At 41.4% G+C, this 26,096-nt stretch overlaps 2 long non-coding RNA genes across 2 annotated transcripts; both read left to right on the forward strand.

Annotated features, from left to right (window-relative positions):
- Positions 1-4,803: 4,803 nt before the first annotated feature.
- LOC121973217 lies at positions 4,804-5,735 on the forward strand. Its single transcript, XR_006109424.1, has 3 exons — positions 4,804-4,862; positions 5,449-5,531; positions 5,692-5,735. It is a non-coding gene; the product is annotated as an uncharacterized LOC121973217 (long non-coding RNA).
- A 166-nt stretch (positions 5,736-5,901) lies between these two features.
- On the forward strand, positions 5,902-6,375 carry LOC121973218. The gene is made up of 2 exons (XR_006109425.1): positions 5,902-6,049; positions 6,295-6,375. It is a non-coding gene; the product is annotated as an uncharacterized LOC121973218 (long non-coding RNA).
- The last annotated feature ends 19,721 nt before the right edge of the window (positions 6,376-26,096 follow it).

Below are 26,096 nucleotides of genomic sequence, written 5' to 3' on the forward strand. Positions count from 1 at the left end.
CAATCGATCGACATGAGGGATCAATAGATTCAGACTGTTGATCGTGACAAGAATTCAAAGGAAAGATTGTGGATCGATCGGCTAATCGAGTAGGATTACCAATCGATCAGTCAATCAATTGAAGGTTGTAAAGAATCAAATAGAAAGCTCCTAAATCGATCAACTGATCGATTGGGTTACCAATCGATTGGTCAATCAATTGAAGTTTGTAAGAATCCAATAGAAAGCTACTGAATCGATCAACTAATCGATTGGGATTCACCAATTGATTAGCCAATCGATCAGATTTCACTAGGTTGTCTACAGAAGGATTCCGGATCGATCGGCTGATCGATTGGCATTAGTCAATCGATCAGACGATCGATTGGGGTGGATAAACCAGCAAATAGAAGCTTTCTAGATCGATAAGTGGATTGATTCATGTGTGTTCAATCGATCGATCAATCGATTGGCACGCGTGTGAATCAATTCACATCCATTCTTGATCGATTAAAAGGGTGTCAATCGATTGATAACTAGATTTAACTCAGTTTTCAGTAATTTATTCCTGGATTCTTCTTGACTCTTGCTGCCTAATCAAACCTATACTATCGCCAAAGCGAGAACTATTAGGGAGGCTAGGAGTATTAGTGTAGAGGGATGTATATCCATGCTAAGGATGATTGGCCCAAAGAAAAATCATTTTTTATGCCAGATATATGTTTAAGTAAGCTCACTAATTAAGTTAAACTTCTTGATCATGCACATAGTGTGTCAACCCAAAGGAAGGGGCACTATGTGGCCGGTTAGAGGCATTGTGAGTGATGCTAGAAAACATAAGCTAATTAAAGAAGTTCATGAATAAAGTGTCATGCGCATAATGCATCGGCCTAAAGGAAGACGAGTTATATGGCATATGAAGGTGATCGTGAGTTACTTGGAGAGCACCGATAACAAGTTACAATTTAGTCTAAAGACTTAATGTAATATTGCACTAGATATCTCTATGTATGCCCATATAGTTGCATGTTTTATGTGTTGCAGTCTATTATTGCACAAGATACATGCCTTGTTTATTAAATTGAACTATATTTTTGGCTTTTGTTTTGTAGTACTCTCAATGTCTGCTAATTTGAACAACATCCCCGTGCTTACTGGCACAAACTTTAGATAATGGAAAGAGCATATTATGATCACTACAACAAAATCCCTCATAGACATCAGTGGAACAACAATGGTTTTAAGTAAAAACCGATGTCTTTGAGTATTTTACACCGGTTTTTCCAAAAATCGGTGTCTATGAGCGCAGATTTTAGCTCATAGACATCGGTTTTTTAGGCGATGTCTATGAGCGTCTTTTTTTCGTTAATAGACATCGGTTTTAACAACGGTTTTTAAAATCCAATATTAATGAACCAAAATAAAATATTTTAATTTTTCCACCAATACTTAACCAAAATTTGCAACATTTCATTCTTCCCTCCAAACCTAAACCTATATCGCGCCGTCCGTATGCCGTCACGACTCCACCACCACTTTCCTCCTCGCCGCTGGGCATCCAGCCATCTCTCTCAGCCTCATCTCCCTCTTCCCCTTCCTCATCTCTCTCAGCCATCTCTTAGCCTCATTTCAACACATGGCTTTCTGCCTTTTCTAGCTTGCCCACAAATCCGGCCAAACCCTCACACGAATAACCCCCGAGTCCTCAGCTGCTGGAGCATTCACAGACGTAGGGAATGGAGATTGTTCGATCACAGAGGGAATCGACTCATGCTGCCGCCTCGACAACATCGGCTAAACTCTCTTTCTACCGCTCCGCGCCTACGCTCGAGGTTCAGCTGGAAGATTTTGAACTCTAAGGCATAGATCACCTCCGAGGTACCTTGCAAAACCTCATCTTTTCCCATTTCTAAGGTTTGTGGTTCGTTGTATACTCCCTCGAGGTCCGGCTGGAAGATTTTGAACTCTACGCCATAGATCGCCTCCGAGGTACCTTGCAAAACCTCATCTTTTCCCATTTCTAGGGTTTGTAGTTCGTTGTCTACTCCCTCGAGGTCCGGATGGAAGATTTTGAACTCTATGCCATAGATCGCCTCCGAGGTACCTTGCAAAACCTCATCTTTTCCCATTTCTAGGGTTTGTGGTTCGTTGTATACCTCCCCTTCCTTGATCAACTTCCCTATCCTGCGTTTGTTTGGCTCTGCTGAGTAATCGGAGAAGAGCTCAAGAAGCTTTGAATAGTTGAAGGATAACTTAGGGAACTTCTGCACATTTGGAGGGGAGAGTTCAGGGAGCTCTGTGTAATACCCACTTGTTCACCACCTGTTCAGGGAGCTCTGTGTAACTTAGGGATCACATTCCTCTAATACCACTTGTTAACCACTTGCTACAACTTATTGTCTCAGACCATGTAGATATTATCTTGTGCTTTAAAAATGTAGAATTACCTCCACCACATGTCCATGTTGTGGGATCTTCATCTCTTAAGGTTGAATAACACAATCACAGTAAAAGGAACAAAATCAATTTAATATGGTTCGAAGTAAGCTCACAACATTTGAAGCCAGATTCGGTCCAAGTGTGATTGTGTTCTTGGTTATTATCATAAACTCCTTTTAGTCTATGAAAACCATTTGTTGTCGTTGTCTCTCCACATTTGCTCATTTTCTCTCAATATTAAGTCTTAGATGTTGGAATCCTGATTTATTTATTTCATTTGGCAACATCTCACAAGTTATGATTTCATCCTCAACAACAACAACAACAACCAAACCTTATCCTACTAGGGCTATTATCATTTCATCCTCACAAATTTCAAAATCCACAATTCATTAAATTTGAAGGGAAGTAAAAGGAAGAAGATCGCCATAAACCTCAACCAATCATCAATGCAAGGTTGTTGTGCTAGTTTTGGCATTTTCATTTTCATTGTTATCATGTCTCAGTTCATTTTATCTTTTTCTTCTGTGAGATCTTGTTTAATTTACATAATAAGATGGATATAGATACCATTTATATTATAGCTTGAGGAGGAGGACTGTGTGACATAATATAATTTTTCATTCCTCTCAATAGTTGGTTAATCCTACTTGGACAAGTTCACACTCAGGCCTTAAAGCATCTAGACCAATTGATCATGACTTAATTAATGTGGTTTTTCATTGGAATCTATTAACCACCTACTCATCAACTCTTATTGCTTCTCAAGGATTGAACACACTTAAGGATGTCAGAATGATCTATCAAATGCATCTAATTTTAGTGTAAGATTATGATTTATCATGCTACACATTTTATTTTGAACCTTTGACTTATCATTTCTAGATTTCTAAAGGCACGAGGGTTCAATATTGAAAAAGCTACTCATATGTGGTCTGAGATGCTCCAGTGGAGGATCAACTTTGGTGCTGATACTATCATTCATGTGAGATTAGCTAATGTACATTTTCCTTTCCTACTTTCTTGTAGCAAAAGTAATGAGCACAGTCAAGAGCTTCCACTAATGATTTACAGGTTAATAGCTTGGCATGGTTTTGAACTTTTTTTTCCCTTAAGGATCTAAAGTTCTCTAGGCTTTTGACTGGAAGTCCCACATTGGGCTTTAGATATTATCAGTGAAGTAATGTGCCAAGCTACATGGTATAAATTCTGGATTTAACCTGGAAACGTGCTATGTAGAATTTTGGGTTTTAGACTTATTACAAAGTCTTGCATACCTATATCTATGTTATGAGTACTTGTGGTTCAAATGCTAAACCACTCATGGGGAAATCTGAATGAAATAGAACAAACCTTGCCCTTAATTAAAATGTGTTCCACTTGTTATTTGATTGATAATTCTGTCTTAAAGATGACATTTGACAACCACAAAGCACATTAAAATAAATTCATAGTTGGAAATAATTCCAACAGAAACTTGGTTTGGAATATAAATCTCATAAACCTCGTATATACTTGTTTTTTTTTATCTTTCACTACGAGATGTCACCACACTGCATTGGATATGAGAACGACAAGGTTAAAAACTAACATATACATTGTTTGATATTTGAAGAGTGATAATTTGAGTTTAGAGTTTACCAATGTTTCAAAAGGTTATTATGCCTTCCATTTTCTAACATATTAAGTTTACTTAGGATTTTGTATTTGATGAACTCAACGAAGTCCTCCATTATTAAGATTTTGAACTCTACGCCATAGATCACCTCCGAGGTACCTTGCAAAACCTCATCTTTTCCCATTTCTAGGGTTTGTGGTTCATTGTATACCTCCCCTTCCTTGATCAACTTCCCTATCCTGCATCTCTTTGGCTTTGTTGGTAACTTATATTCGATTGTTTTCATGAAGTCCTGCAGGGTATTTCAGATGGTTTGCCTCGAGGAAAAAGGCCCGAAGAGATGGAGAGATTGGTATTGCGTGTGATTTTGTTTGGACCGTTCATTTTACTTTTAAATATATGTTTTATTTTGGGAAAATTAGGTAACTGAACTATGGAGGGCACATATGAGGCATCAAGATCCATCAGAGGTCATGAACAAAGATATCATTTCACACTTCGTTCTTCGTCTTGCATATTGTAGAATGTAGGTTTTGATTTTTATGGTCATGTTTTATTTTGATATCACACTATCTTTCCTGAGTGTTATCTCCTTCACCTCCTAGGGATGAATTAAGGAAATGGTTTCTTTCCATGGAGACTTCTCTTTTCCGCTATCGATTCCGACTAGAAAGCCCCGAGTCATAGGTATATTTTGGATACCTTGTATGAGGTTTGGAGCTCTTATCTAATTTCATTTACCATAATTATGTTCTATTGCTCGTAGAGGTCACTCATGTCTGAATTTCAGCTACCCTATAAGGCTATTAGTCATGCAGAATTCGAGGTATGACTGCAAATTTATGCACCATATTTCTGGTCATATTACAATACTACAAATTTTTAGACATCTCTTTCTATCGAGATGCATTTTTCTCATGTTCTTTGGCCATGGTTTTATCTAGGATGTCTTTTAGTACTTATAGGAAAATATTTTTTATTGCATTGCAGACTGTAAAGGAAAAATTGAACCAAGTTGCGCATTCTATTGGTCAACCATTGAATGGTATGTCATTACCTACCAGATTTACATTTGTGATGCTACTAGTAACTAGTAATGGGCAAGATTGAACTTCAATAAGTCATCTTAAAACTCTTGTGATGCAATATATATTTGTCAATTTATCTTCTTATCAAATTACAGGGAACTGATTATAAATTGTTTTGTTCTATTTGAAAGTAACACAGATACCAGTTGCTCAATCATTTATAGCTTTTACTGTTATGTCTAGTAATTTGACAAATTTTTATTGTTTTTTGCAGCTGATACACTCTTTTTTAAGGTACCATTTATCTACTTATTTTTAGTCTAAACTCTCTTTTTTACTACAACAATGTTTCCTTAGTTTCTACTGACCTGTGTCTACTTGCAGGCACCCTTTGAAGAAGTGCCAGAATTATTTGTTGGCTGCAGGGTTTTCCTAAAAAAGGTTTTGCTTATGTTGCGATGCATCAGGTCCATGTTAAATTTATCTTTATACTTTCAAACTCCACAAGATGTGATTATAACTTTATACTTAGTTGGAACTTTTTTTATTTTCATACTAGATCGTTAAAACCTGACAAGTTTTTTGGATGCTGAGTCACACTCTGTTATCTTTTTCATGGTATTGTAGATGTGCAGTAACATTTGATAAATGATCTAATATCCCGCCTTGTGAGGCAACAAGCAGTTCTTCTGATCAAGCAAATAGGTATTAATTTTATTTTAATTGAACTATTAAATCATGCTCACACTGACTTGTTAGTGTATGATTAATTCCTTGCATTTGTTCATCAGGAGACAACATTGTATCTTTGATGTTGATCAGATTTTTGTAGTGGAAATGCAGCAAAGGCAGGACTTAGGGCTGGAGACCAAGTATTGTACACAAGCAGCTTCTTTGGGGATGAGATGTGGCCTGTTGATAAGCTGGGTTTTACCAAAACAGTTATCCAAGCAAAGCCAGACTCTGTTTATTTTGTAGTAAACAGGTATGATCTACCGGGGTTGTGTTGTGAAGTCTGGCAGAAATACCTAAATATGAAATGGTGAAAATATTTGTTAGGGCTTTCCATCCAGTAATATATCCATGTACTTTTCTTCTTGAAGAGAGGAACATTTAAATGTTCAGAATATTAGGGAGTTTGTAGACACAATGTTTGCACTTTTCCTAATACGTTCTTTATCTTTTATCTGATTCTTATTCTCCTTGTTGCATTTCTTTACACTCTAACAGGGGAGCAGAGGTAGATGTAAAAAGACTAACTAAGAGGCCTGCTCCTCCTCGATTTGGTCGCACCTTGACTGAAGCACAAAAGGCAAGCTAATTATTTTGCCTCAGTCTCGATGTTGTCCTGTGACTGATTTCTTTAATTTTTTTTGATTGATTGATATTTCTTTGAATTGTTTCTGATGTGTTCAAATCATACGTTGTCCAAGTTATCTAGTTTAACTTTATTGCTATTACTTAAATTCAAAATTCATCCTGTCATTAAACATTAAATGTGTGGGAATATACTAGAATCTACTCCTACATGAAGCAAATGAATAAAAACTACAAGTAAAGTTTACCTACCCTGTTATGACTTCAAAAGAACATGCTGAATCATGCTGAATTTTCCATGTATGCTGGCCTTTAATATAGAGGGCTACAAGAGGATTATATCTTAGGTCAAGACACTCCAAATCCATCATAAACCAAAGGGAAAATAGTTTCTACTTACTAGAGGATTGAATGGACCCAAAAGGAAGCTCTACCTTGTTGTTTTGGGTGCTGAACTAAGGAGCCAGCTGCCTTCTTGCCGCATTCCTTGCTACTGTGGTTGGTAGCAGAAATCACATAAAATAGGGGGCTTAGTGCAGGATATTCAGGATACCAAGATGGCATCAGAGGTAGTACAATAAATAGTATATCTCTTCATCAGAGGTAGCTTTGTTCTTCTATGCTTCCTTCACTGGATTTGTTGTGTAGTCATATTTCTTTGTTCAACCATTATCATGCCTAGTAAGTTGTTGTATGATGCTGTCGGTTCTTATTAATCTGTACACTTGAATTAGAAGGAGCAAATTATCTATGTTATATTCTAAGCAGCATATACTAAGTGTCATATATGAAAGTTTTAGATTCTATGTTATATTCGTTATCTTCCACAGCAGCTTTTAAAAACTCAGTATTCTATTTTATTTGATACATGTACACATTTGTTTAGTTATTTGACATATGGTGGATTTATGTGTTTTTACAGTTTACAAATCTCAAGTACTTCAGAGTTGAAATTGATGAAGTGCGGTTCGAGTGGACTGAATGCATGCTAGATTACATTTGAAGTGCGGTTCTACCTTGATGTGTTAAAAGAATGTTCTACCTTGATTTCGATATCTATTAGCTAGCTTTTGATGTAAAAAGAATATTTGGGTATTTTATGGATATTGTTGTAAGAAGATTATTTATATAATTTATGAATATTTGTGTATTTTATGGATATTATTGAATGAAGAATATTTGTATAATTTGTGAATATTTGTGTATTTTTTTTTTATTATCGGTTTTTCATTGTTTCGGAAATCAAATGTGCTGTTAAAAAATATACATATTACATCAGTTTTCCACCGCTGTAAAACTAGTGTTATTAACTAATATTACATCGGTCATTTACCGCTGCCAAAACTGGTGTTATTAACATACAATATTACATTGGTTTTACACCGTTGATGAAACGGTGTCGTTAAGTGATACTACACCGGTTAATAACCGATTTGAAGACCGGTGTCGTTAAGTGATACTACACCGGTTTTTACCCGATGTCTAAAATGGCAGACTTTTAACATCGACTTCATAGACATCGGTCGAAAATGAAATAGACACCGGTGGAAAACCGATGTCTATGAAGGTTTTTGTTGTAGTGGATTTTATTGGGCTGCTTGGATCTGGACTATGCCTTTAGGCATGATCGCCCTGCACCTTTAACTAATGATTCGACTGCGGATCAGAAGGTGAACTTTGACAAGTGGGAGTGATCTAATCGCATAAGTCTGATGATCATGACAATGTCAATACTAGAATCATTAAGGGGTTCGATAACTGAGAAGGAGGATGCTAAAACCTTCCTTAAGGAATTAGCGAACTGATTCGCCTCAAACGAAAAGGTCGAAACTACACTTCTCACGAAGTTAGTGTCCATGCGGTATATAGGGAAGGATAACATTAGGGAGTACATCATGGAGATGTCTAACCTGGTTACAAGGCTCAAGGCACTAAAGTTAGACATATCTGAAAGTGTCCTCGTGAACCTCATCTTGATCTCTCTACCTACACAGTTCACTTCTTTTAAGATTAGTTATAATACTCAAAAGGAGAAATGGACAATACATGAGCTCATAGCTCAGTGTGTATAGGAAGAAGAGATATTAAGAGGTGACACATCTCAAAGTGCTCAGTATGCATCCTCATCTCAATATTTGAACAAGAAAAAGAAGAGGGTAATGGTAAAAGTAAGGGTAAACAACTTGCAGTGACTGGGGCTTCAGGGCATAAAGTGCAAAAAGCAACAAGATTTAGCCTCAACTTGTTTCTTTTGTAAAATGAAAGGTCATCTGAAGAAGGATTACCCTAAATACGTCAACTGGCGTGCTAAGAAAGGTATACTTCTCAACTTAATTAGTTCAAAAGTCAACTTATCTATTGTACCTAATAATACTTGGTGGATAGATACTGGTGCAACTACTTACATAAGTGTAACTATGCAGGGTTGTCTCATGAGCCGAATGACAATTGATGCTGAAAGATTTATCTATACCGGAATGAGAAAGAAAGCAAAAGTAGAGGCAATAGATGTCTTTAGAGTTTGTTTGGGGAATAATGTACTTTTGAATTTAGAAAATACTTTTGTAGTGTCATCTTTTGAACCAAACTTAATTTCTATTTCATGTTTGGACAAATCTGACACTTGTTCATTTGAAAATGGAAAATTTAGTATTTTTTGAAATTATATCTTGTGCGATAATGGTTCCTTGATTGATAAGCTATATAGATTGGACACTGAAACTCATACAGATAATTTTGTGATGCATAGTATAAGTGTGAAGCGTGGTATGACAAATGAGAATTCATCCATGTTGTGGCATAGGCGTTTAGGGCATATCTCTAAACAACGCCTAGAAAGGTTAATGCCACTAGGAATTCTCAATTCTCTTGATATGTCAGATTTTGGAATCTGCATTGAGTGTATCAAGGAGAAAACAACTAACAAAAGTAATAAAGGTTCAAGGCGGAGTAATGGAGTCTTAGAGCTTATACATATGAATATATGTGGACCATTCCCTAAGGCTTCTTGGAATAGTCAATCATACTTTATAAGGTTTATAGATGAATATTCCTGATATGGATACTTGTACCTTATTCATGAGAAGTCACAATCCCTAGACATATTCAAAACCTTCAAAGCCGAAGTTGAAAATCAACTTGGTAAGAAGATTAAGGTTGTAAGATCAGACCATGGTGGTGAATACTATGATAGATCTAACGGATCAGGCGAACAACGTCCCGAGCCATTTGTGGATTACCTTACTGAGTTTGGTATCATGGCGCAATATACCATGCATGGGACACCTCAACAAAATGGTGTAGCAGAACGACGAAATCGAACCCTCAAGGACATGGTGAAAAGTATGATTGCATTTTCTTCTCTAACAGAGTCTTTGTGGGGGTGAATCACTCAAGACTGCAGTTTACCTACTCAACAGAGTTCCTAGTAAGGCAGTAACAAAAACCTCATACGAGTTGTGGACAGGTAGAGCACCTAGTCTTAGGCATCAACATGTTTGGGGTTGTCCAGCTGAAGCTAGACCCTATAGGCCTAACGAAAGGAAATTGGACTCAAGAACCGTTAGTTGTCATTTTGTAGGATACTCTGAAAACTTAAGAGGTTTTAAGTTCTATAACCCCCTGAGTAGATCCTTTTTTGAGATGGGTAATGTCAAATTTATTGAGGATGGTGGGAGTGGTAAAGTTAGGGAAATATCATTTGAGGAGAATATTAATGATCTTAATATTGTAACTACTGATGCAGCTAATAATGAAATGGTTACCGTCCCACATATAGTTAAAGCTGCACAGCCAGAAGGGGTAGTTGACCATGATATTCTCATGTCACCTCCAATTCATTTGGAAGGTACATCATCTCAACTAGAAGTATTCACTCCTATGATTGAGAATGACTCCCAACCACCTCATGTCACGTCCCAGAGGAGTCTCTGTCCGAAGAAATTTCGGCAGCACCTCCCCTGTACGGGTGACAATCTGAAGCATTTCTACAAGCATAATATACATCAGCCACAGGCGGCTGGAATATACACACAACCACGCAGTTATATATATATATATATATATATATATATATATATATATATATATATATATATATATATATATATATATATATATATATATATATATATATATATATATATATATCATCAGCCCACTCGGCTGGAATAAAAATATAAAACACAACAGAAAAATGATAGAAATCCAAAATACATGACTGCTAGCCGGCTAGGCTTACACCAAATAATAACACAATACTCCGGAAACAAAACCGGAACACAAAGTCAAATACACACATAACATATATCACGATAAACATAAACAAAATGCGAAGACTGGTCTTCTAATGTGATGTGGGGACCGGTAGTCAGGATACTCCAAGCGACTCCATAAATAACCTGCTACCTGAAAAAAAATAGTGTCCACGGGGGTGAGTTCAACAACTCAGGGAATACCTAGTTGACATGTATAGTAAACTATAACAAATAGTAATAACTATGGAGTACAGTCTCCTGAACAAAAGAAGGTAATGCATAATAGAAAAGGCTAAAGAGTATTGTACTCACCAGGGCCACCTATCAGAATAATCAGGTCGTCAGACCGGAAATCCTGTATGCATGTCAAACATATGCATCCATCCAAATGCAGATATAAGTGCAGCAAACACAAGCAGAATGCATAAATGCGTGATGCCAATGATGCATCCCGGTCACCCCGACGCTACCAATTATCTCACACAATGGTGAGACCGAGTGGGTAGGTGACAACCGTGCACTCTACCGTCACTATACCGATGAGTGACCGAGTGGACGGATGTTGTCTACGTCCCGTGACCCCAAATCATAAATGGGGAGCTCAATGCTCATCTCCCAGACACGATGACGGGAGGTATCTCCGGCCACCGCCGAGTCACCTGACCAACGGAGCCAAACAGAGTCCACCGTCTGCCGGCTACTACGCTGCTACACTAAATGCCGCGGAGCCAAACAGAGCGGAACTGTCTGCCGGCTACCACGCTGAGTCCTCAGACCAACGGAGCCAAACAGCAGAACCGCCACACACCTGCCTGATATGCCACTAATCCATGAGTGGTGGTGTGTGCAGTATATGTAACTGGCGACGTGCTCTATCATAATGGAGCCAACAATCGCGCAGCATGCAATCATGATGCATGACACTAAGCATAGCAATAAACTGATCAGCATAACCATATCCATATATATAACATGAGTATCGTAGTATCAATGGTCAAATGTGAAGAACTAAAGTACACAGGTCAGATAGGATATCAAAAACCTAAGTCCTAAACATAACAAGCATGGTATGTCACTACCTCACTGAGCATATATATTATCATATGAATACTAGCATAAAATGCATAACAGATGAGTAAACAAGCATGTTACAGGTATCCAAAAGTGACATACCGAAACAATGACGAACATAATTATTACTAAAAGCTATGACCTACTAGACATATCAACAAGACATATCAAAAAGATAAGTCAAGGTACCCGCCTTAAATGTAGACCGAGCTAAACAATCTCCACGTCGAAGTGCTCGTCTCGAACCAGAGTCATGTAATACATGGTATCCAGATTTAACTAATTACATATAAATAAATTAGCTAAATCAAATCCTCGAGAAGCTAACATAAATCTAGATCCAATTATAAATCCTAATTGGATCATCTAACTCCTCAATCGTTTCTTATCTAATCCATACAAATTAGGTCTGGCAATAAGCATAATCCATCACAAGTTCTAATCCAAATCTAACTAACCAATTCATTTAATTCATTTAGGTTAGGTAATCCCAACCATTCCCCATTTATATCTGGATTTAAATCCGTGAGCAACCTCAAACCAAAACTCACCTGAGTTGAATGCCTCAGCCGATAACTCACTGCCGGAGAAGTTGCTGCCAAAGCTTGCTTCCCATAGAACGTTGCTACCAACGGTCTATTGCCGACACTGCAAGGAACTGCAACGGTGTCAAGTTCTTCCTCTCTACCGGAGATTTAACAGAGGGAAAGACTAGGCTTGATTTCCTTGCTCCTGTCCGAACCCACAGTGAGCTGCTGGATCAAAAGAAATCCACAGCGCATAAAATTCCAAATCCACAGGACACGATACCTGTACCTCACAACCGTGTTTGTTGCTCCACAGCCCTCAACTAGTTGCTCTTCCTCTCCACTGGTCGGAGGTGATAAGAATCCGACGACCGCGCTAGGGCACAGGAAATTCAACACAGTTTCCTCTCCAGGTAAGGGAACCGGAGGTGGGCGACGCCGGTAAGCTTGACCTCGTCTCGTTGCCGCGATCTCGACTTAAGCAGGGAGAGGGAGAGAAGACCTTGAGCACACGGCAAAGAAGATGGCTAGGTCACCTGAGCTCCGCGGCGCTGGATCACAAGGGAGGCCAGCGGCAGGGTGCAGAGATGCTTGGCATCACCGGCGGCAGGGGAAATGGGGCTCAGACCTCACAGTGGCGGCGGCTAGGGCACAAAAGAAGGGAAAGAGAAGAAGAGAAAGAGGCTCGGCGAGGAAGAAGTAGAGAACCGCCGTGTGCGGTTAGGGCCAAGAAATCACGTCGGGCGCGCAGAGGGGAAAAGGAAACGGCGTTGGGGAGAAAGAAAAGAAAAGGAAAAGAATAAAAATAAATAGACTTTCCCTCGCTTAAATGGGGTAGCCCAAACAGGCTTTTTCCCGGGCCCTATTTTCATCCCCGTAAACTCGTCCTTACTAGCTCTGAAAAATTCTCAAAAAATTTCCAAAAATTCCGAAAAAATCCCTTATCATTATTCGCTAATTTTCGATATTTTACACCACAAGATCAAATGCCACTAAGAAGATCCATTAGAGAGAGGAGATCCACGATGTCACGTGATTATGTTTATCTCCAAGAGCATGAATTTGACATTGGGTTAGAAGATGATCTTACATCTTTCCAAGAAGTCAAACAATGCCCTCATCCAAAAAAATAGATCAATGTCATGAAGGAAGAGATGAAGTCTGATCCTGTTTGAAAGTTGCGAGATGAAGCGTTGGTCGACGATGAGTGATGATGAATAATGACCCTAGTGCCGACGAACAAGAGAGGATCCGAGAAAACCACAGTGGATCTATGAAGAATACCTCACAAAAATGAACTCCGGCGAGGTGCCTCCGTGGATCGGTGAAGACTCAGCAATCCAATGGACGATCCCCTCTTTCTGCGCACAATGAGACCAACCAACAAAATGTTAGCAACATAAGACCGGGGTGGGAATCCCTAGGTAGGCCCTCCGATGCTCAAGTTAGTCTCCGGTGAGAAGAAGAAGTAGTAGTGTGGAAGAAGATGAAAATTAGAATGTGCTTCTGATGCAATGCATATGTTTGCGTACCTTGCCAGTGGAGAGGATTCCCCTTTTTATTCCACCTCATATAACCTCTATAGTCATGAGGTGGACCCCTGTTTGTTAAAGTTTGTTAGGAGATGGCGTAAGCCGAAATTACAATAATAGTTTAAGGAATCTTTTTCTTACCCCAGATATACCTTCTCTGTCATTTAACATACCTGTGGAGACTTTTAGAAACTACTTACCGCCAAATTAATTAAACTGTCATATGATCACATATTGTTATGGTTCACCTGTTACACATAATTGGTTAGTCGCATAAATCTATTCTGTATGTATAGGAATATCTTCTATCTGTACTAGTCTCAGCCGATATTCTCTACTCAATTGATTATTTATATCTGACCAGGACTTTACTATTATAAATATGTCAAAAGCCATGCAAGGTTACAGACCTTCATGCTCGATCTACTTTTCATACTCAGTCGGTCTGTTGAGCTCGGCCGGTTACACCTTATCGATCAAGATTAGCCAATCGGGTGTATAAAAGCACTATTGCCCAGTGACCCTTCCTTCAATCGATAGTATGTTACTAAATGCCTCTGTGCTCGGCCGGTCTATTAAGCACAACCGGTCCTAGAATATCGACAGAGATTAACTAGTCGGGCATGTATAGGCCTGCAAGACAACTTAACGGTAAGTGCTTCTATGCTCAATCGGTCTCTTACACTCGGTTGGTCTTTGCCTACCGAACTCATATGCTTGGTCGGTCTATTACATTCACCATGTCTCTATCTGTTGTGCTTAAGGTTAAGAACTTCTACGTTCGACCGACTCTATATGCTCGATCGGTTATCTATGTCCGACTGAGCACTCGTGTTTGATCGATCTTTGCTTACCAAACTCATATGCTCTACCATGCCTTGGACCGCCTAAGGTTAAACTTTCTTTATACTGAGTCGATCCTTTATACCCAACCAACCATATATACTCGGTCGGTCTTATAAATTCGGGTGGGCTCCGTCTGCTGGTCTCATATGCTCCGTAGATCCACTATGCTCGACTGGTATATGGAGCTTAGTCGGGCATGCCTTACCGATCGAAGTTAATCAGTCGGGTGTATACAAGCCTTCTCGCCTGGTCCTATCTCGGTCGGCCTTTTCCTGCCGATCTTATATGCTCGGTCGGTCTATTACGTTCGACCGATTTCTATCTGTCATACGTGTAGCGACCTTCTTACTTGGTCAAACCTTTTCCAGACGTCCCCTCATCTCAGCCTTTTCATTCTTCCTTATCCTTGTTGCCCCCTTTCTTTCTCCTGTAAAGGGTCCACTTATCATAACCCATATCAAAGTCTATGGTGGACAACGACGTTTGGAAACTTGTAGAATTGCCTGAAGATGTGAAACCCGTTGGTTGTAAAATGGATATTTAAAATCAAACGGGATTTACATGGCAATGTCAAAAAGTATAAGGCACGCCTAGTCGCCATAGGATTCACTTAAAACGAGGGCATTGATTATAAGGAGACTTTTTTGCCAATTTCGATGAAAGACTCCTTTAAGGTAATCATGGCACTTGTAGCTCATTATGACCTAGAGCTACACCAAATGAATGTTAAGACTGTGTTTCTCAATGGAAACATTGAAGAAACTATATACATGATGCAACCGGAGAACTTTGAGTCAGATGACTCAAAGCACCTAGTATGTAAACTAAGGAAATCCATTTATGGTTTAAAGAAAGCATCTCGTCAATGGTACCGGAAGTTTGATTAAGTGGTTTCTTCATATGGTTTCAAGGAGAATCCAGTTGATCAATATTTATACATTAAGTTCAAGAGGAGCAAGTTCATTATACTTGTTCTTTACGTAGATGATATATTGCTTGCGAGCAATGATATGAGTCTGCTACTAGAAACCAAGTCATTTCTATCCAGAGAATTTGAAATGAAGGATCTTGGTGAACCATCTTTTGTTTTAGGCATACAGGTTATTCGTGATCGTTCGAGGTACACACTTAGACTATCACAAAAGACCTATATAGAAAAGGTGCTCATTCGGTATGACATGTAGAATTGTGCTCCTGGCGACACTCCGATGGCAAAGGGTGATAAAATTAGCTTACAACAATGTCCACGTCATGAACTTGAGATCAAGGAAATGCAACAATTCTCCTATGCATCAACAGTAGAGAGTTTGATGTATGCTCAGGTATGTACGCGTCTGGATCTTGTGTACATTGTGGGAATGTTGGGCAGATATTTGAGTAACCCTGGACCAGTGCATTAGAAAGCTGTAAATAGGGTTATGCGATATCTCTAAAGAACGAAGGATTACATGCTCACTTATCGGAGATCGAGTCATATAGAGATCATTGGATATTTAGACTCCGATTTTACTGGATGCTTGGATAGCATGAGGTCCACCTCATGTTATATCTTCAATTTAGCAGAAGGGGCTATAGCATAGAAAAGCGTCAAACAGACGCTAATAGTCACTTCCACTATGGAGGCAAAGTTCATAGTCTGCTATGAAGCTTCCAACCACGGGATATGGATGCAGAATCTTATCACTGGGTTATAGATCATTAGGGGCATTGACAGACCATTGAGGATCAACTGTGATAACAAAACTACAAAATTATATTCCAAAAATAATCACAGTTCATCAAAATCTAAACACATCGACATAAAATTTTTGACGATTAAAGAAAGAGTTCAGAATGATCAAATAATGATAGAACAAATAAGGACAGATTCCATGTTAGCGGATCAACTTACTAAGAGTTTGTCACCCAAGGTGTTTCATCAGCATGTGTTGAATATGAGGATTCTTCCTTTTGATAAAGTACCCATTATGTAGGAATCTGTATTTTGTGTGATGCTCTATGTTCATGAACACATATTCTTTAGCTCATTGTATATACTGTAGTTTTTCTATATGTGTGCATGATTTTTTTTTACTTTTATTTAATATATGGATATCATATTTACTATTGCGATTTTGCATTTGGTTGTTGTGAATATGATATGGACTCTATTTTGAGTCATAAAGTCAAGTCATGATTTACCACTGCAGTTTAGCATAAGGTTTTGGTAAATATGATTTAGACATGGATTGGGTCATAAAGAAGACTTATTGAGAATGGGCACCTATAGATCACATTTCGTGTCATTCTTGTACTACACATCCATATTTGATTTATGTCGTTAATGATATTAGTATTGTGATTACTATTGAGCCTTGTTACAGTTATAATAGCTATGACTTCTTCAGTCCTGTACTAATTGATTTAATGGATGAGATTGTTTAAAGGGGTATTTAGCCCATAAAGTTTGGCATGTTGAGTTCAACTTAAGGGTTGTGTGATGTATTAGGAATCAAGTTATCCCAAGTGGGAGATTGTAAGATTAAGTCCACATGGGTGGACTATATCCAATTGAGTCCACATGGGTAGACTTAATTTCCATAAGGTTGGGCTCACACTTGATTAACACACACACAACTAATTTCCATTAAAATGACTAAACCCGATTAAGTGATCTAATGCTTCATTACATATAAGGAGGGTTTGAATTAAATGGATGTGGATTCAGTGTAAAATACCGGAAAATAGGCGAATCTTAATAAAGGAATTTTCCAGAATTTTTGGAAATTTTTCGGGAATTTTTCAGAGCTCGTATGGACGAGTTAACGGGGACAAGAACGGGGCCGGGAAAACAAGCCTGTTTTGGCGACCCATTTAAGCGAGGAATTGTTTCTTTTATAAATTCCTTATTCCTTTTCTTTTTCATTTATTTTTTTTCCCCCGTGTTTAAACTTCCTTCTCTCCTTAGCCTCTCTCGGCGCCGACACCATCTTCTCCTCCGAGCACTAACCGCCGGCCACGGCGGTTTCCTTCTTCCCCGAGTGCACAAAGCCGTGCCGACACTTCTTCTTCATCTTCTCCTTCTTCCTCCCGAGCCGCACACCGACGCCATTGCCGTTCCTACTCAGCCCTAGCGCCGGTTCTTCCTTTCCTCTGTTGTCGCCTCCCGCCGTGGAGGACTCAAATCGCCGCCCCTTTCGTCAGCAAGCTTTGGCCGGAAAAGGGAGTACCGAGCTCTCTCCTGATCTGCCATAGTTCTACCCACCGCAGCCACCTAGCCTCCTTGTGCTGCCTCCCCTTTTTCTGGTGCCCAAGCCCTCTTCCAGCGGTGCCCTAGACCTGATCCGCCGGCCACTTCTGAGCGAGAATCTTGATTTCCTCTTCCTCATGATCTTCTTCATAGTTTGATCGTACTGATGCCGCCGGATCGTGCTTCCATCACTAGATCTAGACGTTGGCCGTGTGGTTGATGCCATTGTTATTGTCTCTAACCGATCACTGTTGGCAACAGCAAGACATTTCCAGAGAGGAAGAGGACCGAGTTAGGTAAGGCAAATTTGGAGATTTGGATTTTTGATTAGAATGTGTGTGCTGAATTTGTGGGGCTGATCACTGTGGTACTGTTATTATTTTGTCCAGCAGTTGTTTACCTTGAATTGCAGTAGCTGGCAGTCCTATTCTGGCAGCAACAAACCGTGTGTGGATCAACAATTAAGGCTGAGGAATAAGGTAAGGAGTTAAGCATTTTATACATGCTATGGATCATGGGTTGATTCAATTACGTTAGATAGTTGTTTATGTGTAGATGGATTTAGGTTTATGTGTTGATTAGAGTTTTCGCTCTAATTTAGGGTTGGAGAGTTTGTTTAATTAATTATAAGAATTTAGTTAAGTAAAAGTATGTCTATTGGTATTACAGGACCTTGACGCGAGACGAGCATCTCGGAGTCAGAATTTGACCTTTCTTTTGTCGGAGGCGGGTACTTTGACTTATGTCTTTTGATATGCATGATAAAGTGTCTAACATATAGCAAGAATTGTGTTTTCCATTTGATTCGGTTGGTCACTACATGATCTATTACATGTTGTTTGTTTATTTATTATGCACTGCATGTTATTATTTATCTGACTAAACATCTTTTCGGTAGTGACCCAACCATATGATACATCACGTTCAGGACCTAGGGTTATATGATACCCTATCTGTTTGTGTACCTTCCATCCGATACATTGACTTGTGGTACACCTTTTATTTATGTATGGATCTTGCTATGCTATTCATGAGATTGTCATGCTTAGTATCATGCATCATGTTTGCATGTTGTATTATCGGCTCCACTATGGTTGAGCCCATCGCCAGTTATATTGCACACCACCACCACCCATGGATTAGTGGTATATCGGGCAGGTGTGTGGCGGTTCTATTTGGCTCCGTTGGTCCGAGGACTCGGCGTGGTAGCCGGCAGCGCTGGCATTTAGTGTAGCGTAGTAGCAGATGGTGGACTCGTTTGGCTCCGTTGGTCGATGACTCGGTAGTAGAGATATCCTCCCGTCATTGTGTGGGAGATGAGAGCATTAAGCTCCCCATTTATGATTTGGGGACAGAGGACGTCCACTCAGTCACTGTCAGGAGCGGTGATGTCCGAGTGCATTACCATATGCATTTATTGCATTTTATTGTTGTGATTGTTGCATATATGCATTTGTATGGATGCATTTGATTGACATGCATACGGGATTATGATTTTCTTCGATCTGACGACCTATTACCTTTGTACCTTGATCCGGTTAGTACGATTTCGTTTCAGTTGCATTTATTCCTTCTCGTATTCGTGAGACTGTACGATGAGTGTTATATGTTATTTGTTTTATTATGCATATCGGTTGTACTGCTGAGTGTTGGACTCACCCGCCTCCATTGTTGATATTTTCGAGTTGAGGCTGTCCTGGTGGCCCCCCATCTGCACGTAGAGCCAGTTCTCTACTAGTTCGTTATTTGTTTTATTTTGGTCTTTTTCTATATCGACTTTGTTTTAGTATTGTCTTTGGATTTTCCTATGGATATTATATGGAGTGATACTTTTGATGGATTTTGATATGATATTGGATTTCATTCTACTATGTACTGCTGGGCGAAGAAGAGGTGAGTTCGTTAGATTTGAGCTTACGAGTGTAGTGGAGTAGGGTGGATTTTAGTCGAGTCCTATCACATTGAATATCTTTATAAACTGCGTGGTGTTTGTTTTTATTTGTTGTTATTATTGAGGTATATGAGATGTAGAAAAGTTTGATTGTCAGACAGGGAGATGAAATTTCTTTGGACAGGGACTCCTCCGGGGCGTGACAATTTAGTGGTATCAGAGCAGGTATACGATACTTGCTGTGTGTTCTGGATTTATACGAATTTTTTTTCGTATTATGGATACTTTGAATAACCTGATATCAGTTTATTGGGTATCAGCGCGTCAAAGTTTGGCGATATTTATTTGATTTCCGTGTGTTGGATTTTCGGGATTTATCTGATACCAATTCATTGGTATCAGAGCAGGGTGTGATACCTACGTTTGGTATTTTGGACATTTTTATACTAGCCCTAGTTGCGAGACAGATTAGTCTGGGCAGTTATTTTGGGTTGCACGGATTTTCCGTTTCGATTTTTGTTATGGACTTCCGTTATTGATTTATATGGATTTCCAGTGTTGTTTTTCTCGTACGGAATTCTGAGGTCAATTTGGGGGCTGGACAGCGATGGAACATCTCCAGACAGCAATTAGGTATGGTCTCATTTTGGTAATTGTTTATACCTATAGTAATATCTGTAATATAATTTAACAGATATGAGGCGATCTACGCGTATTGTCATGTAGACGTGGTGGGCGAGCACGTCGAGGATGCAGGGATCTCTGGATATACCGGAGATGCCTCCGAGGCCGAGCTTGGCCGGTCGATGATCAGATATCTGCAAAGGGCGGGCCTTGAGACCATGACTCCCTTAGGTGTCTACCTCACCGCACCGAGATCCACGCCCTGATTTCCGGTACCACCGGGATACCATTAGCATATCCGACACCCCACCGCTCTATTGCGTACTGCACCACCGCCACTGGACCCACCGTGTATCCGCACCAAGAGCCCTGTGCCCCAAGACATCGATGTACTCAATAGCTTTGCACTAGGATCTGGCTACTCCACATCCGGTACCATTGCCTACCGTACATCCCTATGTTCACCCTACAGTTCCACCGACGACATATGCTCCAGTTTACTCGGCGGGAGTACCTCCTCCGGTTTATGTACCAGTACCACCTGCACCTCACTGACTTTGCCGCGGCACGAGCCAGGATTCCAGTGTTGGCGGAATCGATGAAGAGTCGATTCACACTCTTCCGAGGAGACCGAGATCCGAGTGTGGCTTTGTCTTGGATTGAGACTATGGAGCGGACTTTCTTTTATATTGCTTGCTCCGAGTGGGAGAAAGCGGTGGCTGTTTTCATTTACGGGACGCGGCCGACACCTGGTGGATTACTCAGCGTTCCATCATCAGTGAGCAGAACATCACTTGGGCCAGATTCAGAGAGGCTTTTGAGAGCCGTTTCTTTCCACGAGCTTATCAGATGGCTCGCCGGCAGGATTTCCTGAGTTTACGACAGAATAATTGGACAGTGACTGAGCTAGTTGCTGAGGACAGTTCACTTATGCAGCAGTTCATTCAGGGGCTGGATGGACATTTGCAACTAAGACTTGTCGGTCTTGGTATCACATCTTATGCGGAGATGTTGGATAGAGCCCTCATTATTGAGTCAGCTCAGCAGAGAGTTTTTCCGGATAGGAAAAGGAAGTAGCCGAGTCAGACATCTGGACAGAGCCAGCAGCCTCAGGTATCACGTAAACCTCAGAAATCAGGGTAGTCTTCATCAGGACGTTTTCGGTCTTCTCAGCAGAACCGGAAACAACCCGCCAGCGACATTCGCTGTTTCAGATGTGGATCCAGAGATCATGTCACTTCAGCCTGTTCTCTGGGACAGTCAGTTTGCTTTCATTGCAAACTGCCTGGACACCAGAGTCGAGATTGTCTGCAGAAGACTCAGCATATGGCTTCCGGAGGGTCTGATCATGGAGGACAGTCCGGAACTTATCGAGGAGGGCGACGAGCCCAACCTTTACATGGTCAGCAGCAGAGTGCTTCACCTGCAGCAGCGACATTTGGCATGCTTGGACAGGAGTACTCTAGTGCTTCCATAGCACCCCACAGTTCTGTTCCGGGGCTTTATTATCCGACGCAGGGGCAGTATCAGATGTAGTCTCAGCCTATAGGTCAGTACCAGACTCAGTCCCAGCCAGCTGCACAGTATCAGTCGTCGTCCACTCAGTCTTCTCTGGCGCAGTATCCAGCACAGCCTCAGTGGCAGGCTTCTGTCCAGCCGCAGCAGCCGCTGGCAGCGTTACCTCCTCCTCCTCCGCCAGAGACTAGACGTGTTCATGCGATGACCAGAGAGGATGCGCAGCGAGCCGACGGATCCGTTTTCCGCGGTATGATTTCTATTTATGCCTTATCTGCAGATATACTGATAGATACTGGTAGCTCGCATTCATTTATATCTCGCACTTTTATGCGGGAGGTTGGTAGATTACCCACTCTCAGACCCCAGCGTTTGACCGTCTCCCTACCGTCCGGTGATTCATTGGATGTCACCCAAGAGGTCCGAGGTTGCCCGTTAGATTTTGGCAACCTAATACTTACAGTGGATCTTTTAGTATTAGAAATGGTCGATTTTGATATTATTCTTGGCATGGACTGTTTGTCAGCATATCATGCCACAGTTGATTGCCAGACGAGGATGGTCACATTCCGGCCTCCGAACCAACCCTCGTGGGATTTCACTGGCATCAGAGATGATCGATCATTTCAGCGACCCGTGTTCTTTGTCACATGGTCGTGGTTTTCTGTTATCTTTGATCGATCGAGGACGGCAGTCGTAGCTCTCCGGCGTTCTGTAGTCCCGGAGTACCGGATGTATTTCCAGGAGGCTGTTTGCCTCCCGAAGGCGGAGTTCGCTATTGAGTTAATTCCGGGAACGCACCGACATCTAAAGCTCCATATCGTATGGCACCAAAAGAGTTGAGCGTGAAGGTTCAACTCTAGGAGCTTTTAGACATTTATTCGCCCTAGTGTTTCCCATGGGGTTCTCCGTATTATTTGTCAAGAAAAAGGACGGCACTATGAGGTTATGTATTGACTACGGACAGCTGAATGCGACCGTTAGAAATAAATATCCTTACCACGGATCGAGTATTTGTTTGATCACCTCAGGTACATCGGTGTATTCTAAGATTGATCCGCGATCCGGATATCATCACCTGAGTCGAGATTCAGAAGACAGCTTTCCGTACTCGATACGGTCATTATGAGTTTTGGTAATGCCATTTGGCTTACCAATGCTCAATGGTGTTTATGGACTTGATGAACCGTATCTGGAGTATCCGGATCAGTTTGTTATCGTTTTTATTGATGACATATTGGTCTACTCTCATTCAGGAGGAGCACGACGATCTTCGCATAGTCTTGGAGATTCTTGACGACATCGACGCTAAGTTCGCAAGTGTGCGGCTATCCTCGATCGATTTTCGGGACACGTGGTTTCTAGTAGAGGTATTTCATTGATCCTCGAAGATCGAGGTCACGGGAGCAAAGTCGATGAGATCCGCAGCTCGATTGGCGGGTATTACCGTTTTGTCGAGGGTTTCTATTGCTATACCGCCTTACTAGGAAAGGCGTGAAGTTTACGTGGACCGAGGATTGCGAGACCAGCTTGAGTCAAGCGGAGATTAGTGTCGGCTTTTGGTTTTATGGAGAGGATGGATTTGTACTTTACACCGACGCTCAGGGTTTGGGTGCTGTTCCGATGCAGCACGCCAGAGTAGTCTCTTATGCTTCATTGAAGGAGCATGAGAAGAACTACCCAGTTCATGACTTGGAGTTAGCTGCCATCATTTTTGCGACATCATTTATACGGTATCACATTTGAGATTCTCACCGATCATAAGAGTCTCAAATATATTTTCACCGGAAGGAGCTTAATCTCCGAGGAGATAGATGGAGTTTCAAGGACTACGATTGTACCATTAGCTACCACCCGTGGAAAGCTAATGTGGTTGCAGATGCACTCGAAGTCCAGAGCGACTTTGGCTTGCCACGGACTTGATCCGGACTTGATTGAGTTTTCCGAGTTAGACTTGGAGGCGAGGATCTGAGGTGGTATTCGTTACCATGGTTGCTCACCATCGATCGGACGAAGATCCGAGAGGCTCAGCTGGTGATCATTGTCAGATAGCTTCCGGGCAGACACCGAGTTTACACGAGACGAGGAGGGTGTTATATACTTCCGAGGCAGATTATGCGTACCTCGGTCTCATCCGGTCTTACAGAGCTACTTGAGGCTCACCGTTCTCGATTTGCGATCCATCCAGCGGGACCCGTATGTATCGAGATTTGAGACGTTCCTATTGGTGGAATGGTATGAAGAAAGACATCGCAGATTTCGTAGCTAGATGTCTTGTCTGTCAGCATCGAGACCTGCAAGATTACTTCAGCGGATTCCTATTCACGAGTGGAAGTGGGATCACATTACCATGGACTTTGTGGTAGGGTTGCCGAGGACACGAGGCCGTCACGCGATTTGGGTAATCATTGATCGATTAACCAACCGCGCACTTTTACCGATTCGGAGGACCGATCCTGGATCGATTGGCGGATCTGTATTATCGAGAGATCATCGACTACATGGTGTTCCGTTGAGTATTATTTCGGATAGAGATCCACGGTTCACATCTCGTTTGGCGCGGCGAGCCTTGGGCTCACAGACTTAGTCCATAGACAGATGGGCGAGCGGACTATTCGACTCTTGAGGACTTCCGAGATCATGTGTTATGGATTTTGGAGGCGATTGGGAGGACCATCTGCCGTTAGTAGAGTTTTACAACAACAACTTTCATTCGGCTATCCGATGGCACCGTTTGAGGCGTTGTATGGTAGACCTTGCGGACACCCACTCATACGCGTTGGAGAGGCCCTTGTTGGGACCTCGAGAGCTCGACAGAGTTAGTCCGCTATCGACGGAGGATGTCGAGGCACAGACCGCCGTAAGAGTTATGCAGATCGAGACGCAGACCCCTAGAGTTCTCAGTCATGTATTTCTTCGAGTTTCACCCACTAAAGGGTGAAGAGATTTGGCCTCAGAGCTAGCTCCGCGATATATTGGTCCTTTCGAGATCTTGGAGAGGATCGAGGCGTAGCTTATCGATTGGCACTACCACCATCCCCCACGATGTATTTCACGTGTCTATCCGAGGAGATACGCACTGACCCGACGCATGTCTTTGGTGATATTCCGGTTCAATTGACTGACATTACTTGAGGAGATTCCGATGCGGACCGGAAAGAACGTCAGTTGCGGAACAAGACTATCCGGCTGGTTAAAGTCGGATGGCAGCATCATTCGGATGAGGAGGCTACTTGGGAGCTCGAGGATACTATCCGAGCTCGATATCCCCATCTTTTCACTTGAGGTATGTGATTTAATTTACCGTTCAGCATTTATACTTTATATCTGTTGTTAGTACTTGTTGATGGTAGATAACGAAATTTGGGGACCAAATTTTTATTAGTGGGGGAGAATGTAAAATACCGGAAAATAGGCGAATCTTAATAAAGGAATTTTCCAGAATTTTCGGAAATTTTTCGGGAATTTTTCAGAGCTCGTATGGACGAGTTAACGGGGACAAGAACGGGGCCGGGAAAAAAAGCCTGTTTTGGCGACCCATTTAAGCGAGGAGTTGTTTCTTTTATAAATTCCTTATTCCTTTTCTTTTTCATTTATTTTTTTTCCCCCGTGTTTAAACTTCCTTCTCTCCCGAGCCTCTCTCGGCGCCGACACCATCTTCTCCTCCGAGCCCTAACCGCCGGCCACGGCGGTTTCCTTCTTCCCCGAGTGCACAAAGCCGTGCCGACACTTCTTCTTCATCTTCTCCTTCTTCCTCCCGAGCCGCACACCGATGCCATTGCCGTTCCTACTCAGCCCTAGTGCCGGTTCTTCCTTTCCTCTGTTGTCGCCTCCCGCCGTGGAGGACTCAAATCGCCGCCCCTTTCGTCAGCAAGCTTTGGCCGGAAAAGGGAGTACCGAGCTCTCTCCTGATCTGCCATAGTTCTACCCACCGCAGCCACCTAGCCTCTTTGTGCTGCCTCCCCTTTTTCTGGTGCCCAAGCCCTCTTCCAGCGGTGCCCTAGACCTGATCCGCCGGCCACTTCTGAGCGAGAATCTTGATTTCCTCTTCCTCATGATCTTCTTCATAGTTTGATCGTACTGATGCCGCCGGATCGTGCTTCCATCACTAGATCTAGACGTTGGCCGTGTGGTTGATGCCATTGTTATTGTCTCCAACCGATCACTGTTGGCAACAGCAAGACATTTCCAGAGAGGAAGAGGACCGAGTTAGGTAAGGCAAAT

Source organism: Zingiber officinale, chromosome 4A (assembly GCF_018446385.1).
Source record: "Zingiber officinale cultivar Zhangliang chromosome 4A, Zo_v1.1, whole genome shotgun sequence".
NCBI lineage: Eukaryota > Viridiplantae > Streptophyta > Magnoliopsida > Zingiberales > Zingiberaceae > Zingiber > Zingiber officinale.